Below are 18,508 nucleotides of genomic sequence, written 5' to 3'. Positions count from 1 at the left end.
GGTCTTATATTTTTAAAGTTATTCACATTTTAAAGTTTAAAAGGAGGGGAGGGGGAGGGGAGGGGGGAGGAGGGAGGGAAGGGGGGAGTGGGGGAGAAGGGAGAGGGGAGGGGGGGTTGAGGAGAGAGGGGAGTGGGGGAGGACAGGGTGCTGCACCAATGCAGGAGAGGTTTGGGCCCAACGGGTCCACTTGGTCGAGTATCATTTAAAAGTTACCGTAGAATTGTATCCGCTTCTGTACCTTCCTCTGGCAGCTCATTCCAGATAAGGACTCCCCTCTGAGTGACTTTGTGTTGTTTGTTTCAGCTGTAAAACTGGTCCACATGCTCTAAAAATAATCACACATATTTCATTTTTGTTTGAAAAGTAATGCAACAGGTCAGCTCTCTGAGCAAGGAAAAGAATTCCCCCAAAAAGATTGAAAAAAACATCTTCCTCACACCACCCACACCTAAAACACAGTCATAGTCATACAGCGGGGAAACAGGCCCTTCGGCCCAACTTGACTATGCCGACCAAGATGCTCCAACTAAGTAAGTACCACTTGCTTGCATTTGGCCCACATCCCTCAAAAGCTTTCCTATTCATGTACCTGTCCAACTGTCTTTTAAATGTTGATTTGTAAGTGTGTCAAGGGTTATGGGGAGAAGGCAGGAAAGTGGGGTTGAGAGGGAAAGATAGATCAGCCATGATCGAATGGCGGAGTAGACCTGATGGGCCGAATGGCCTAATTCTACTCCAATAACATATGAACATGTTACCATACCTGACTCATCTCCCTCATTTTGGCAGCTCGTTCCATATATCCATCACCCTCTGTGTGAAAAAAAAGTTGCCCTTCAGGTTCTTATTAATCTTTCCCCTCTCAACTCAAAATTCTCATTTTCCACTCGCAGTGAAATCTGGGAACATTGCAACATCCTCAGAGGGAGAACAGCTCCATTTTTCTAGCTGTTCGTCATTTGCTTTCATTAATGGTTCACCATTGTCAGTTCACCGGATCTTAATGGAGGAAAAAAAAAAGCAGATGCGAATGCTTTTATGTAATTGTGCTCACAGTGTGTGTATTACAGAACTGAAGCAGCGCTACAATATGTTCTTGTTAGTGGGCGGCAAGCTTGTCAAATCTCACTGAGTCATATTGGAGAGCTTTGGAATGCACATTGGCAGAAATCATTGTTCTCTTTTATCATTTTCAGATCATTATTAATACGTTTAATGCTCTGGACTGGTGGAGGTGGCCTACCAGAAAGGTAAAATTAATTTAAACATAAGCCAGGCTGCAGCCAAAGATTGAAAGCTTGCTTGCAGTCAAGCATTTACTTCATGTAAGTCTCACTGACATCAAATGAGCAAGCCAGAATAAAGGAGCAGGTTTCCTTCAATAACAGGAGGCAAACTCACCCATTTGCTTTTTTTAAGTTTAGACAGGGGTCAAGGTTTACACAATAGCAGCAACATAGCGCTGGCTGTCAGGCAACAAACCCTTAGTTTCCTCACAGAAAGCAGCGCGCATTGTTCTTGTGTTCTACGGCTTGTGGAACATTGGTGGTGGCTGGTGGTGCAGGAAGAGAAACAATTGCTTCTTGCTTCTTTTAGTGTAGTTTAGTTTGGTTTAGAGATACAGCGCAGAAACAGGCCTGTCGGCCCACTGAGTCCACGCCGGCCATCGACCCCCGCACACTAACGCTATCCTACACACTAAGGACAATTTACAATTTTCACCGAAACCAATTAACCTCCAAACACGTGCGTCTTTGGTGTGTGTGGGGGGAAACCGGAGCACCCACGCAGTCAAGGGGACAACGTTAAAAACTCCGTACAGATCGTGCACATAGTCAGGATTGAACCCGGGTCTCTGGCGCTGTAAGGCAGCAACTCTTCCGCTGTGCCACCGTGGGGATGTGTACTCCACCTACACACATCCCCAGGTAGGCTATTCAAGAATTGGTGGGTTTTCTTTTGTGTGGAGAATCCTAACATACAGATAGTACAGATTTTTGTAAAGTGTTTAACAAAAGGGGCCTGAACAGACAGCAACAGGACAAATCATAGACTTTAAGAACTGCAGATGCTGGTTTACCAAAAACACAATGTAATGGAGTAACTCACCAAGTGTGTTTTACATATGATGGGAATAAGGAAATGGCTGAGGAATTATAAACAAATATGTTTACCATAATTGAATGCAAATTTGAATGCAGGAGTTGAGAAGTCTTATATTTTGTGATGCATTTATATGTTGTATACTCGAGTTCAGAAAAACAGCCTGGAAACAGGCCCTTCGGCCCATGCCAACCATCGATCATCCATCCACATGAATTCTATATTACCTAACTTTCTCATCCACGCAAGGACAATTTACAGAGGCCAATTAGTTTAGTTTAGTTTGTTGTCATTTGCATCGAGGTACAGCGAAAAATCTTTTTTGTTGCGTGTTATCCAGTCAGCGGAAAGACTGTATGTGATTACAATCAAGCATCCACAGTATATAGATACAGGATAAAGGGTATAATGGTCAGTGCAATATAAAGTCCAGCAAAGTCTGATTAAAGACAATCTGTTGTGCAGTGTTCAAGAGCCTGATGGTTGCTGGAAAATAATTGTTCTTGAACGTAGAGGCCAGGGTTTTCCGATGATAGCAGCAAGATGAGAGCATGCCCAGGGTGGTCTAGGTATTTGCTGATGAATAGAATGACTACTCCCTTAATCTGTGCTCCAGCCAAGTTATTGCGCTGCCCAACAGCATATCAAGCATGGAGACAGTGCATTGAACACCCGTATCATCTTCTTGACCTGCCGCAGATAGACCATGAGCTGAGTGAACACAATGGGAACTTGAACTTGACATGACCAGATGCCGGTTTAAACCAAAGATAGACACAAAAAGCTGGAGTAACTCAGCGGGACAGGCAGCATCTCTGGAGAGGAGGGATGGGTTGACGTTTCGGGTCGAGACGTCTGAAGAAGCATCTCGACCCGAAACATCACCCTTCTCTGCTCTCCAGAGATGATGCCTGTCCCGCTGAGTTACTCCAGCATTTTTTGTTACACTTGACATGTTGGTATTTCATTATCAGCGGGTGTTTTTTTTTGCTCATTTAAATTAAAAAAGGATTCGGTGTTATTCACAATCTCAGCCACAGGTTCAGAAGCAAATCTCACAGAACACATGGCAAACCTATGGTGCCCCATAGCTAACCCTCGTTGTCACCCCACCCTCCAGCCAGCCCAGCCCCTGCTCCCATCCCAGCCTCACCTTTACCAGCATTTGTTACCTTCAACGATAGCGGAAAAATGCAGACTGCGTACATCATCCATCATCAACCTCCTCAGTTACCCCTGGAAGAACATTACCATAACAATAGGTGACCTTTAGGAACTGTGTGAATTCCATTTCTAGACTGCTGCTTCAGTTTGGAAAGAAACGTAGAGAAAACAAAGAACATTTAATGAAAGTAGTTGTCATAAGGTTAATGATGCAGCTTGAAATGATTTGGTGAATTGATTACAATTATGATAATTATAATTCTGCATTGCACACAAAGGCTTTGATTCTAAGAATAAAATGCTTTGGAACAGACTTCCCTGTTTTTGACATTTGAAGAGTTCTCAAGAGTGTAGAACAAATAATGGTTGCTGTGGACTCCAAGGGATATATATCCAGCGTAAAAGTTCTTGTTGCAACCGAGGATTCTTCACCATGTTTTTAAAGCAATGACTTTTACTTTAGACTTTAGAGATGCAATGCAGAAACAGGCCCTTCGCCTTGCTTTATTTTGAGTTTAGTTTGGAGTTTAGAGATACAGCGTGGAAACAGGCCTTTCCACCACCGAGTCCGCACCAACCAGCGACCACCCCATACACTAGTTTTATCCTACACTCTAGGGACAATTTACAGAAGCCAATTAACCTGCAAACCTGCACATCTTTGGAATGTGGGAGGGAACAGGAGCACTCGGAGAAAACCCACGCGGTCACGGGGAGAACGTGCAAACTCCGTACAGACAGCAACTGTAGACAATAGACAATAGGTGCAGGAGTAGGCCATTCAGCCCTTCGAGCCAGCATCACTATTCAATGTGATCATGGCTGATCATACTCAATCAGTACCCTGTTCCTGCCTTCTTCCCATACCCTCTGACTCCGCTATCCTATCTAGCTCTCTCTTGAATGCATTCAGAGAATTGGCCTCCACTGCCTTCTGAGGCAGAGAATTCCACAGATTTACAACTCTCTGACTGAAAAAGTTTTTCCTCATCTCCGTTCTAAATGGCCTACCCCTTATTCTTAAACTGTGGCCCCTGGTTCTGGACTCCCCCAACATTGGGAACATGTTTCCTGCCTCTAACGTATCCAACCCCTTAGTAATCTTATATGTTTCGATAAAGATCCCCTTAGTCAGAATCGAACCCAGGTCTCTGGCACTGTAAGGCAGCAACTCTACCGCTGCGCCACTGTGTTGCCCCACCATTGCTATTTTGAAGCCTTGACATTTTAATTTAACTTTTATAATATTTTAAATCTTTTTTATTGCTTCTTCCTTATTCAGATGTATTGCATTTAAACGTTGGACCATTCGTGACATCACAAAAAAATTTTGGAAAAGCCTTTGGTCTGCTGTGCAAGGCACCATTGAGTCAGAGTCATACAGCATGGAAACAGACCCTTTGACCTCACTTTCCCATGCCAAATTAGATGCCCCATCTAAGCTAGTCCCACCTGCACACACCTGGCCCACATCCCTCTAAACATTCCTATCCATGTATCTATCCAAGTGTCTTTTAAATGCTGTTATAGTACCTGCCTCAACTACCTCCTCTGGTATTCCGTTCCGTATTCCAAAAAGTTGCCCCTCGTGTTCCCATTAAATCTTTCCCCTGTCACCTTAAGCCTATGTCCTCTGGTTCATGGTTCCCCTACTCTGGATAAAGAGTATGCTATGTGTTCCCCTCATGACTTTATACACCTCTATAAAATCACCCTCGGTCTCCTACACACGAGAGAATAAAGTCCTAGCCTGCCCAACCTCTCCCGAAAATTCAGGCCCTCGAGTCCTGGCAAAATTCTAATCAATCAACAGGACCTGCAGGAGTCAGGGTCTCAGTAGCCACTGCCTGATTCTCAGCCTCCTCCCCTTCACAGTGCAGAATGCAATCTATTCACCCCTCCGCATCCAGAGGCAGCAAGTCTTCTGAGGTGGGCTCTTGGGTTGTAGGACAATGTCTTTCCCCATGTCCCACTACCCAAACCTCCTGTGTGGGTGTGACTCTAACACATCAGCCACAAACTGGAATTCCCATCTGAGTCTGACCAAGCTCATTTCTCTGGTTTAGTGGAGACCTTTTACAATCATTATGCTTGATGATGCTTTAATCTTTTTTTGTAATATAATGGGAATAATGAAGAACTCACTTTGTCATTTATTAGCGGCAGAATTTTTTTTTGTTTAATACGAACAATCAGCTAAAAATCAAGGCCGGCTAAATTACATTATTCCAGTTCGCAATTCAAGCCTGTGTTTCCCTCTCTTCCGAGTCTGACAGGTTGAAAGAAATTATATTATATCTTAGCAGCCACAGCAGGACATTACTGTCACAAAGCAATTGCACCTGTCCTTGAGAGAAGGCCTGATTGCTTGCATCCAGCACTTTCCCTCAAAGTTTTAAAAAAAAAGTCTACATGTTGTATTAAATCCTGGCAAAATGGAACTGATTTAAATGCGTAATCTCGCTCTTCAAAATCAAAGAAAGCGCAAGCATTGAGCTACGTCTAGTATCAATTAAAGCAACATCGGTTTGACGAGTGGCAGATGTTCTGCTGAAATAACTCCATGCCCTGTTTTCATTTTCCCTGTAATAGAACAATTGTACCTTGATTATAATTGCTGATCAGATTAAGGCTCTCTTCCTATTACATGTTCATTTTTTCCCTCTCTTCTGTTTGATACCCCAGAGGCTAATTCGCACAGTGCGTTGGCCAAATGTAAGAATGAAAGTTCGGGAGCTACAGTAGAAAGCCATAAGCTCAGACCACAAAGTTCCTGCACCATAAACCACCCATAGACTCGATCTACACCCCCTTGCCTTGGAAAAGAAGTCAACATAATCAAGGACCACTTTTCACCCTGGTCATTCACTCTTATCACCTCTCCCATCAAAAGATGCAAGAGCTTGAAAGCACGTACTACCAGATTCAGGAATAGCTTCTTCCCTACTGTTATCAGACCACTTAGCTATTGTGTGTAGAACTGGTTGCCCCATTGCAGGAAGGATGTGGAGGTTTGGAGAAGGTGCAGAAGAGGTTGCCAGAAAGCTGCCTGGATTAGAGAGCATTAACTAAAAGGAGAGGTTGGACAAAGTTGTATTGTTTTCTCAGGAAAGTCAACGTTTTTTTAGAGGGGATCTGAGAGAAGATTAGAAAGTTATGAGAGGCCCCCTGGGGAAACAAGTTCCAGAAATTCAACAGCTCCGGCAAGTTGTCCGTGTGCACTTCAGATTTAATGACCAACCCTGATCTTTAACTATGTGCCTTGTTCAAGATTCTGCCAGTGGAAATATCTTCACATCTACCTGTCAAGTTCCCTCAGGATCCTACACACTTCAATAAGATCACCCCTCATTCTTCTGAACTACTGATAATATAGATATTATTTCTTTCGCTGCTCATGAAGGAAAAACACACTTGTTGCAAAAATTAGCCAAGTGAAGCTCTTTTTGAGTGCCTTTAATGGCAGTAGATCTTTCTTAAGTCAGGAGACTAACTCCACATGCAGTCTCGTCAACACGGTGCACTGTTACAGCAATATGTCCCCATTTTTAAACTCCAATCCTCCTGCTGTGATGGCCAATATGCGATTTACCATCCGCGGGTGGAAAGGAGGAAAGAAGATAAGACTTTATCGCCTTCCATCACAGTGGAGAATGTGGGGGAGCCGCTGTGGTGGATGTTTATGTCAAATTTTTATGTAGTTGTGTGTCTTGTTGCTTTTTTGGTATGACTGGTTCACGAGGTTAATCCCCGGGATGGCGGAACTGTCATATGAGGAAAGACTGGGCTTGTATTCATTGGAGTTTAGAAGGATGAGAGGGGATCTTATAGAGACGTATAAAATTATAAAAGGACTGGACAAGCTAGATGCAGGAAAAATGTTCCCAATGTTGGGTGAGTCCAGAACCAGGGGCCACAGAATAAAGGGGAGGCCATTTAAAACTGAGGTGAGAAAAAACTTTTTCACCCAGAGAGTTGTGAATTTGTGGAATTCTCTGCCACAGAGGGCAGTGGAAGCCAAATCACTGGATGGATTTAAGAGAGAGTTAGATAGAGTAGGGGCTAGCGGAATCAAGGGATATGGGGAGAAGGCAGGCATGGGGTATTGATTGGGGACGATCAGCCATGATCACAATGAATGGCGGTGCTGGCTCGAAGGGCCGAATGGCCTCATCCTCCACCTATGTTTCTATGTTTCTATGTTAATAAATGAAATGGATCCTCTGGATATATACCTTCCCTTTGGCTGTTCCTTGGGCGGGGATCCACCAGCTTTTTGCATTTTGCTTTTCAGCTTATCTTCAACTAGCACACTCTACTGAGAGCCCACAGAGCTTTACAGCATGGAAACAGGCTCTTCGGCCCAACTCTTCCATGCCGACCAGGTTCCCAAATTAACTAGTCCCACTTGCCTGGCCCATGTCCCTCTAAACCTTTCCTATCCATGTACCTGTCCAAATGTCTTTTTTAATGTTGTTGTTGTACTGGCCTCCATCATTAAACTGACACCATCTACTTATAATGGGGTTTTTTTAAATGCAGGTGTCGCTGGCTGGCACAGACTCGATGGGCCAAAGGGCCGGTTACTGCGCTTTATCTCTAAAACTAAAACCCCTCAGTACTCTAGAGTGTTGTGTGATTGGCGGCAAAAAAAATGCCTTCCCTTTTACTTACCAACCATCCAGTTATAAAAGCCAACATTGTAACACACAGTTGGGCCTGGGTCTTTAAGAGGCAGTGGGTAGCTGTCAGTTTACATTTAGGCCAGGGGTTTGGAGGTCAGATTGTGGGAGGGGTGGGAGTTCTCTGGCAGAGGAAGTTGCCTTGCTTCTTTGCAGAGCCTGAAGGTGTCCCTGCTTCCTGCGTCTGATGCTTACTCCTGTCACTTGAGTTGAACCTAAGACTGATAGTCTTAGAATCCTGACAAGTCCTGTTTCCGTGCTGTTTTTTCGCCTTCCTTCATAGTGAGGAATGTGGAGGAGTCACTGTGGTGGATGTTCATGTTAAAATGTATTTTGTGTGTCCTGTTGTTTTTTATTGTTATGACTGTATGGCAAATGAAGTTCCTCGTATGTTGCAAAACATGCTTGGCTAATAAAGTATTATTGTGATTGTGACTGTGATTGTATGGCTCTATGACCTGTTCTTTGGAGCACTCCATATCCTTTGATTTTGAGAAAACCCATTTATTCCAACTCCCTCATCTGCAGTCTTAGATCTACACAATACTCCCATTGCCAAGAGCTCTCTCTTTATGCACCAACCTTCATTGCATCTTGTCAAATGCCTTCCAGAAATCCAAATATTTGTACAGTTTTCCCTCTATTAACCCTGCCTGTTACAAGCTTGACAAACTCTTGCAAATTTGTCAAACATGATTTACTTTTCAGAAAACCATGTTTACTTGGTTTGAGTACATTATGCTTCGCCAAATGATGAACTGTTGCTTCCTTAATTATAAAATCCATCATCTTGCCAATAACAGATATTAACTGTGCTTCTCTTTGCCTTTCTGCCTTCATGAAGACATACTTGTGGTCTACTGCAACTTTCTGGGCTCTGAGTATTGATAACATTCAACCTGTGGCTTCACTACAATCTTTGTAGCCACATCCATTGGGCCTCTTCAGAACTACCTATCAGGTCCTGGTGATGTCATAGACGCATGCAGCGTGGAAACATGTCCATCGGCCCAACTTGCTCACGCCGACCAACATGTCCCATCTACACTAGTCCCGCCTGCCTGCATTTGGTTCATATCCCTCTAAACCTAACTTAACCATGCACCTGTCCAAATGTTTTTCAGACGTTGTTATGGTAACTGTCATGTTATGAACAACCTCCTCCAGCAGCTCGTTCCATATACCTACCACCCTTTGTGCAAAAAAGTTGCCCCTTTGGTTGTCTGCCCTTAGTCCTTTAGTCCTTCCAATATCTTGTACCTTATTCCAAGTTCCTCCGCATTGTTTGAAACTTGCCCTACACATATCTTTGAGATATTTGCAGTGTCTGCACTGTGAAGACTGATGCAAAGTCTTGAGGTAAATTATCCACCATTTTCCTTCTTTCCTGTTACGAACAGCCGTACCCTCCAAAGTGCACACACTTAACCTAGACCCCTTCTTCCTATTCATCTATGATTAGTTGCCTTGCTCTTTGTTGTAATATTACTAGTCAGTTTTCTTTCACATTCAATTTCAGAAACAAGAGAAACAAGTATCGAAGGTTCAAGAAGTCTAGAGCCGAGGCTTTAATTAGAGATTAGAAACAGTCTTTCAGGAGGGAAACACAAAGTGTTACAGTAACTCAGCTGGTCAGATAGTATCTGTGGAGCCAATGGGCAGCTAATATTTTGAATGGGAATCCTTCTTCAGACTCGAGTGAGGAAATACATTTACACACAGAGGGAGGTAGGAGTTTGGAACTTACTTCCATAAATTACAATAACGACAGGTACATAGTTAATTTGGAAGCTATGTTCACTGGCTTGTCAACGAAATGCGTTGAGGGACATGGACCAAAAACAGGTCTAAGGAGCTGGGTCACTTCTCAGCCACAATCTCATTGAATGCTGGAGCAGGTTCCTCTGAAATAAATGGACGCAAAAGAGAATAGAAACCTGAAAGGAAGCCTTTCAGTCCATCCAGTCTAGCCCATCTCGTTGAAGAGCCATCATATTGGTCCCTTCCCTCTGCTCTTACCCCACAGTTCTGCAGATTACTGTACATATCTAACCAAAGCTCTAGTTGATGGGCAGCCAGTTCTGAAGCCAAGATGTTTGATTTCTCCTGATATGTTCTCCACAAATATTATCACTGTCAAAGCTTTAAACTATGAACAAAGAAGAAAGAGAGGCAGGAGTGTGACATTTTGTCTCTTGAGTCTCCCCACATTCAGTCCCATGGCAGACCTTTCTCATTCTCTTAGAGCATCATTTTTGTTTGATCACAGTCTTAAATATATTCAGAGACTGAGTATACACAGCGCTCTTGAGGATAAGAATTCCAAATATTCACGACTGAGTGAAGATAATTCTCCTCAATCTGATCTTAAATGGCTTACCTGAAATTGCAGAGAGTTGTGGATGTGGCCCAGCCCATCACACAGATCAGACTCCCCACTGTTGACTCCATCTACACTTCACGTTGTCTTGGGAAAGCAGTCAACATAATCAAGGACTTTTTTCACCCCGGTCATTTCCTTTCTCCCCTCTCCCGTCATGCAGAAGATACAAAAGCCTGAAAGTGCGCACTAACATTCTCAGGGACAGCTTCTTCGCCACTGTTAACTTCTGAATGGTCCTTCCATAAGTTAGGTATAGTCCTGATTATCCAACCAACCTCATTCTGTACATTGGACATTTTCTCTGGAGCTGTAATGTTACAAGGTTGAGAAACTATATTCTGCGCTCTCGTATTTTTCTCTGTTGTACTTGTGTTAGGCTTGATTGCATTCATGTATAGTATTATCTGATTTGCTTTTCACTGTACCTCGGTACAAGTGACAATAATAAACCAATACTAATACCGTGCACATGAATTCTTGATTCTCAAGCCAGGTGCAATATCCTCCCAATATCCACCTTGTCAAGACTGGTGTGAATGTTTCTGGTTTCAATAGACAATAGACAACAGACAATAGGTGCAGAAGTAGGCCATTCGGCCCTTCGAGACAGCACCGCCATTCAATGTGATCATGGCTGATCATTCTCAATCAGTACCCCGTTCCTGCCTTCTCCCCATACCCCCTGACTCCGCTATCCTTAAGAGCTCTATCTAGCTCTCTCTTGAATGCATTCAGAGAATTGGCCTCCACTGCCTTCTGAGGCTGAGAATTCCACAGATTCACAACTCTCTGGCAACTCAATGCAATAAGCAGAATGAATGTGAAAGCACAGGAGCTTCAAGAGCACCCAAAGCATTCAGCAATTAATATCAATTGTGTTAGCTATGGGATATCAAACGTAGAGAAGATCAGTTTAAGAACAGGCACTTCAACCCATTATCTGCGCCGACCATGATGCCAGACTAATCTAATCCCATCAACTTGCACACTCTGCAGATGCTGGAATCTTGTGTGAAATGCAAAGTGTTGGAGTAGCTCAGCGGATTACGCAGCATCTGTAGTGGGAATGGACAGGCAACATTTTGGGTCAGGATCCTTCTTCAGGGTTTGCATTCCTCTATTTCCTGCCTGTTTGTGTTTAAATGTCTCTTAAACATTGCTGACATATTTGCTTTCACCACTGCCCCTTGCAACATGTTCCAGGCACCTTCCATCTTGTAAAAGAAACGTGTCTCACAAATTTCCTTTACTCTTTCCCCCCTCAAAGGATTACTTTAAAGCTATGCCCTCTGGGAGAAAGATTCTGATTTGCTATCTATGCAAAGACTTGGATCAGGTCTTCCCTCAACCTCCAAAGTAAACAATCCAAGTTTATCCAACCTTTCCTTACAGCTAATAAACTCCAGTTCAAAAAACCTTCTGGTGAACCTCTTCTGTTCCTCTCCAAAGACTCCACATCCTTCCTGGGGAGGACCAAACGGAACTGCCAACAATAATCTAAATGGGGCCCAAACATACTTTTATAACGTTGCAACCTAATTTGCCAACTTTATACTCAATGCTCCACTCCACAAAGATAAAAACAGTATCTGCCTTCTACACCACCCTGTCCACTTTCAAGTGTGGACACTTTCAGAGAGTTAAGGATATTCTCCCCAAAAGTCTACAACTCTCTGAAAGTGTCCACACAAGTGAACGAAAGGTCTCGACCCAAAACGTCACCCATTCCTTCTCTCCAGAGATGCTGCCTGTCCCGCTGAGTTACTCCAGCTTTTCGTTTCTATCTTCTCCCCAAGAATCCTCTGTATATTAATTTTCTGTGGGGTTCTGCCACTTACTGTATACTTTCCTCCAACATTTGACCGCCCAAAGTGAAAAAAAATCACATTTGTTTGGATTAAACTCCATCTGCCATTCTTCTGCCCAAATTTCCAATTGCTGTATCCTTTGACAATCTTCCTCACTATCCACCGCTCTACCAAATTTTGCGTCTTCTGCAAACCTACTCATCAAATCATCTACATTTTCATCAGAATCATTAATCATTAATATATATTTTAAGCAACAGATATCCTGGCACAATCCTTGTGGAACACCTCTGGTCACAGAGACCCCCAGCAAGAGAAACACCCCCTCCACAATTACCCTTTCTCCCACCCATGCAAGAAGTCTGAAGATGGGTCCCGACCCAAAACATCACCTATTCATGTTCTCCAGGGACGCTGCCTGACACCCTTGAGTTAATCCAGCATGTTGTGTCTTTCCTAGGTGGTCCAGCATCTGCAGTTTCTTGTTTCTACCCTTTGATCAAGACAAGAAATGTAACAAGAAACATCTTCAAAGCAAAGCTTCACTTTGATCAATGGAATATCAAACACATCACCAAGACAGCCTTCTTCCACCTCAAAAACATAGCCCGTCTCCGTCCATCCCTCTCCTCCACAGCTGCAGAAACCCTCATCCATGCCTTCATCACCTCCCGTCTGGACTACTGCAACAGCCTCCTCTATGGCTCACCCTCAAAAATCATCAGTAAACTTCAATACATTCAAAACTCCGCTGCCCGTCTACTCACCCACTCCCCGATCCGTGACCATATCACCCCTGTCCTTTACAAGCTCCACTGGCTCCCCATCCCCCAGAGAATCCAGTACAAAATCCTCCTCATGACCTACAAAGCCCTCCATAACCTGGCCCCATCCTACCTGACTGACCTCCTCCACAGACACACTCCCACCTCCATCCTCCGCTCTGCTGCTGCCAACCTCCTGTCCCCCCCCCCCATCTGGACCAAACTCAGATCCTGGGGGGACAGGGCTTTCTCCATCGCTGCTCCCACCCACTGGAACTCACTACCCCAAACCGTCAGAGACTCCTCCTCACTCACCACATTCAAAACATCACTGAAGTCTCACCTGTTCAGCACTGCCTTCAACCACTGACCGTCACCTCACCTTCTGTCTCCTTTTTCTGTTCGTTTACTTATTTATCTATTTATTTTCTTCTTTATGTTCTAGTAATCCCTTGTCTTTGAGTGTTTGAAAAGCGCTATATAAATGTAATGCATTATTATTATTGTTATATCATTTTATCACAAGGAATAACTAATGATTAGTTGTTGGTGCTTATTTTAACAGCAATTCATTACACATACAGAAGGGTAAACCATCAGTCACTTTGATGCCCCCCCCCCCACATCTCCTTGGTGACACCAGGCAAGTGACAAGGTGACATGAGTCAGCCTGCTCGCTGATGTCTGGGGAAGGGCGGAGGACCTGCAGTCTGACCTCATTTTGTCGCAAATACACAGCAGTCGGCAACTGGGAAACAGCTGGAGATTTATTTGAATGTGTGTGCAGCCTCTGCTAAACGACAGCAAGCTGGAGAGTGGATGGTCAACAAAGGAAGGCTACACCAGGCACCGGCCGGCTCCCTCTCAAGAAAACACGACAACCCTTCAGGTGCCACTCAGCTGAAGGTTGGCGAGAATGCAGATTTAATTTTTATTGGTCTTACTAATCATTCAAAACTCTCAGCCTTTTCAATTGACCTTTAATTGCAGATGCTTCCAGCCTGTGCTGAGTGGCAGCATGAAGGAACACAGGCTTTTTCAGCTCTTGAGACTAGATTTGAATTATTGCCACTGAAGGGAAAATAACAATAGGGCTCTCAGCTGGCTGCTCTTGGGTGCAGCTAAATAAATCATAATGTTCACCGCGGGAATATATCCATACTTTGGCACTAATTGGCATTAGTTCATTAATCTCATCCTGAGAAGGCAATGCAAAATTAAGTTTCAAGAAAGGGCATTGTATCATAGGTGCAGCAGTGTCAATCAAACAGTCCACAGTTATCAATTGTTGTTGGAACCATCAAAGTACTTTAGAGGTGGTGCAGTGATAGAGATGCTGCCTTACAGCGCCAGAGACCCGGGTTCGAACTTGACCATGGCTGCTGTCTGTACGGAGTTTGCACATTCTCTCCACGGCCACATGGACTTTCCCAGGGTGCTCCTGTTTCTTCTCACACCACAAACGAACACATTTGTAGGTTAATTTAGCTTCAATAAAAAATGTAAATTGTCCCTAGTGTGTACAGGAATCGCTGGTCGACGCGGACTAGGTGGGTCGAAAGGTCTGTTTCCGCCCTGTACCTCTGAACTAAACTAAAGTTGCATGAAACCTATATCAGAATTGTTCTTCATCATTGGGTATAAAGTTACTCTTTGAATCAATAATCTGCAAAAATCAAATTAAACTCTGTACAAAACAACCAAAATAAAGATGCATGGAGACACAAGGGACTGCAGATGCTGGAATCTGGAGCACAAATCCAACGGCTGGAAGTACTCAGCAGGTTAAGCAGCATTTGGGGTAGCAAAGAGAGTGTCCACGTTTCAGTTTGAGTCCCTGCATCAGGACTGAGAGTGCTGATGGAAGATGGCAGGTATAAGGAAATGAGAGGGAGGGGTGAGGCTGGGGCTGATGGATGATAGGTGGAAACAGGTGGGGGTCGATGGGAAGATGGTGACAGGTGGAGGAGGGGGAGGGGGAGGGAGAAGTTTAGAGACAGACTAAGGCACAAAGTGTTGGGGTAACTCAGCGGATCAGGCAACATCTCTGGAGAACATGGATAGATGGCATTTTGGGTTGGGACCCTTCACACTGATATAGGGGGGGAGAAAGCTAGAAGAGGGGTGGGGCAGGACAAAGCCGAGCAGTTAATAGGTTGATATCAGCGAGGGGCTTGTTTTGATAGACATGCTGGACCAATGGCAGAGATGGAAAGACAGAGGTGTGAGACAAAAGGATTGAAGAGTGTGAATTGTAAAGGTAGAGGTAGGAATGTAGGTGGAAGGGGCTGGTGGAAACAGGTAAATAGGGGATGATGGGCAGATGGAACTAGATAGTGGGGAGGATAGGAATGGTGAACAATGGGAGAAGAAATCCAGGTGGATATCCAGTTGGTGATAGACTGATGGAACCAGGTAACATTTTTAGGTAATGTTAAGGGGGGAATGAAAAAGGTGAACAAAGAAAGCAAGAACCATATGAACCATAGATAGGATTTGGATAGGATATGGAGGTGGGGTTACCTTAAAGTTGGAAATTCAATGTTCATGCTATTGGGTTGTAGACTGCCCAATTGAACGGTAAGGTGCTGTTCTTCTAGTTTGCAGGGAGCAGTGCTGAACTACCATCTATCTCTTTGGTGACCCTCGGACTATCCTTAATCGGACTTTGCTGGCTTTACCTTATACTAAACGTAATTCCCTTATCATGTATCTATGCATTGTAAATGGCTCGATTGTAGTCTGCATCGTCTATCCACTGACTGGTCAGCACGCAACAAAAGCTTTTCGCTGTACCTCAGCACACGTGACAATAAACGTGTCAACAGAACAGTTGGTCTCACAGTGACAGTGGGGAATGCCGAGGCGTCAGGTCTTGGAAGGAAAGGGAAGGAGGTTAAAATGAGGTGTAACTGGAACCTCGAGATTGCTATTGGAGACAGAGTGCTCGCGTCGGCAAAATGGTTGCCTAGTCGATGCTCGGGCTTGGCGATGCAGGGGAAGCCACATCGATAGCACCGAATGCAGGAGACGAGGTCAGGAGAGATACTTAATGGGTCTCTAACCCTAATGCACATGTACAGGATGGTTTTCTTCAGCAAGAAATCACAACCCCAGTGAAAAGCTATTTTCAAGCAAGGACTCCAAGACAAACAGAACATGATGGAAAAAGAACAAACAGGCAGCTTCTGTGGAAAGAAAGCCTTTTCTGGGTTTTAGTTCAGATTTCCAGCATTTGTAGTTTGATTTTTCAAAACGTCAGATTTTGGTTGACAGCTGACCTCAACAATCCAATGACATTTCCCAATGGCCACTGTCAAACGAATCCCCTGCCAAGTACCAGCCCGAGCCTCAAGGACCTGCCAATGTTCGTAAAATATTATCATATCATATATATACAGCCGGAAACAGGCCTTTTCGGCCCTCCAAGTCCGTGCCGCCCAGTGATCCCCGTACATTAACACTATCCTACACCCACTAGGGACAATTTTTACATTTTACATTTACCCAGCCAATTAACCTACATACCTGTACGTCTTCGGAGTGTGGGAGGAAACCGAAGATCTCGGAGAAAACCCACGCAGGTCACGGGGAGAACAAACAAACTCCGTACAGACGGCGCCCGTGGTCAGGATCGAACCTGAGTCTCCGGCGCTGCATTCGCTGTAAGGCAGCAACTCTACCGCTGCGCCACCGTGCCGGAAGACAATGCAGACAAAATTCACTGGTCAGCTTCGGATAACTAGTTGTGCAGTAAATTATATTTTATAATACATTAATGCCCGATGAAATCATGTATTTTGTCGTGAGACTCCTTCATAAATGCCTGGTTCAGATCGGTGATTTCTCTGAACTGCAAGCAAATGCAATGGACATTTTCAGGATCACTGGCAACAGTATAAGGATTGTGTTGAACTACACCTAAATGATAACCCCAAAGTTACTAATGGTTTAATTGAATAAAAAGATGATCACATGTGGGTTCCCCAGGGCCATAGCTGCTATGAACTGGTCCTGCTGAGCCGGATGGTCAAAACGCACAGTGATCCGGCACAGATCTACTTGCACTTTATTCTGTCTTAAAACTGTTACAATTTGTTTCGTTGGGTTGTTGTTGTTTAAATGAATACTGACTAGCTAATTAAATTATTGCATCATATGGGAGGTGCATTCCCAATCTCGTTGTACCCCTGTACAATGACAATAAAGATGTATTGTATTGTATTGTATTGTATAACCACAGCTGTTATGTGTCACATAACTCTGGAACATAGAACAGTACAGCACAGGAACTGGCTCACAAGTCCATACCGAACATTATGCCAATTTAACTCATCTCCTGTGTCTGCAGAGATCCATATCCATCCATTCCCCATATCTCCCTATATCTACAAGTGCCTTTCCAAAAACTACTTAAATGTCCCTATCCTATCTGCCTCCACCAGTGCCCCCGACATCACCCACCACCCTTCTGTGTACAAAATCTCGCTCCACACATCTCCTTTAAAGTTTTCCCCTCTCACTTTGAGGCTATGCCCTCTCTCATCTTTGACATTTCCACCCTGAGAGAAAGGATCTGCCTGTCTAGAATCATTACGTCTTTGTAATTTCAGAAATTGTGTATTAAAAGCCAGACATCCTGCTCCATAATCAACTTGGGTTCTATTCTGAAACAGATGAGAGTTATGTCCAACCATCCATCGGTAATACAGAGGCCCACATATATCGGCAAAAATAGTTCATCACACTCCAGTGAGTGGAACTATTACAGGGAGTGTTTGAAAGAGGTGCAGAAAGGCCAATGAAGGTGAGCTATTATTAAGATTATCTGAGTTATGATAATTCCTTCACAATAATCTACTCACATTTGGCACTTCACGCAGCAGTAAACTAACTATTAACAAAATACCTCACCCACAAATACATCACATTGGGAATTCTTCAAGTGCACGCAAGCCCTGTGATATGAGTTTCTAACATACCTGCAATTGTGTAGTTTGGTGTCAGGTTTGTTATTTTGAAGAATTCTTTTCACTGATTTGCCGGGCAATCAGTGTGATGAGGTCCCAGCTCGGAATTGATGGGGGAAAGCACATGAACTAATGTCTGACAGTAACAGCTATTGGAAAAGGTTGCAGCATTTTTGGGGAACTGCAACTATTGAGGTCAGCCAACATCAGAGTCCTTTATTGATAATGGTCTATGCTGGAGCCGTGATTCCTTTTCGCACCATGTACATTGAGCTTTGGTTTAGCAACTTATACAATATGCAACACGTATACAATACAATACAAAGTACAAAGTGCTGGAGTAAATCAGCGGCTTCGTGGAGGGAATAGACACGCAATGTTTTGGGTCGAGACCCTTCACAACCCTCCTTCAGAGTCAAGTACTAGAGACACAAGATACCCCAGACCCCAGTGTGAAGAAGGGTCCAAACCTGAAACATCATTTGTCCATTTTCTCCACTTACATTGCCTGATGTGCTGAGTTACTCCAGCACTTCGTGTTTTGCTCACGATTCCAGCATCTGCAGCCTCTTGCGTCTCTCCAATACAAAACACTGGCGGCAAAACCACCACATCACCCCAACTTCCAGGC

The 18,508-nt window shown here is 44.0% G+C and overlaps 1 long non-coding RNA gene across 1 annotated transcript in view; it reads right to left on the bottom strand.

Annotated features, from left to right (window-relative positions):
- Positions 1 to 215: 215 nt before the first annotated feature.
- LOC144608805 (uncharacterized) overlaps positions 216 to 18,508 on the bottom strand; it is a 53,888-nt gene continuing 35,595 nt past the window's right edge. Inside the window, exon 3 of the long non-coding RNA XR_013549238.1 lies at positions 216 to 328. This is a non-coding gene — a long non-coding RNA (uncharacterized LOC144608805). The remainder of the gene's footprint in view (positions 329 to 18,508) is intronic.

This window comes from Rhinoraja longicauda, chromosome 32, assembly GCF_053455715.1.
Source record: "Rhinoraja longicauda isolate Sanriku21f chromosome 32, sRhiLon1.1, whole genome shotgun sequence".
NCBI classification, from domain to species: domain Eukaryota; kingdom Metazoa; phylum Chordata; class Chondrichthyes; order Rajiformes; family Arhynchobatidae; genus Rhinoraja; species Rhinoraja longicauda.
This window is presented reverse-complemented; position numbering and strand designations above follow the sequence as displayed.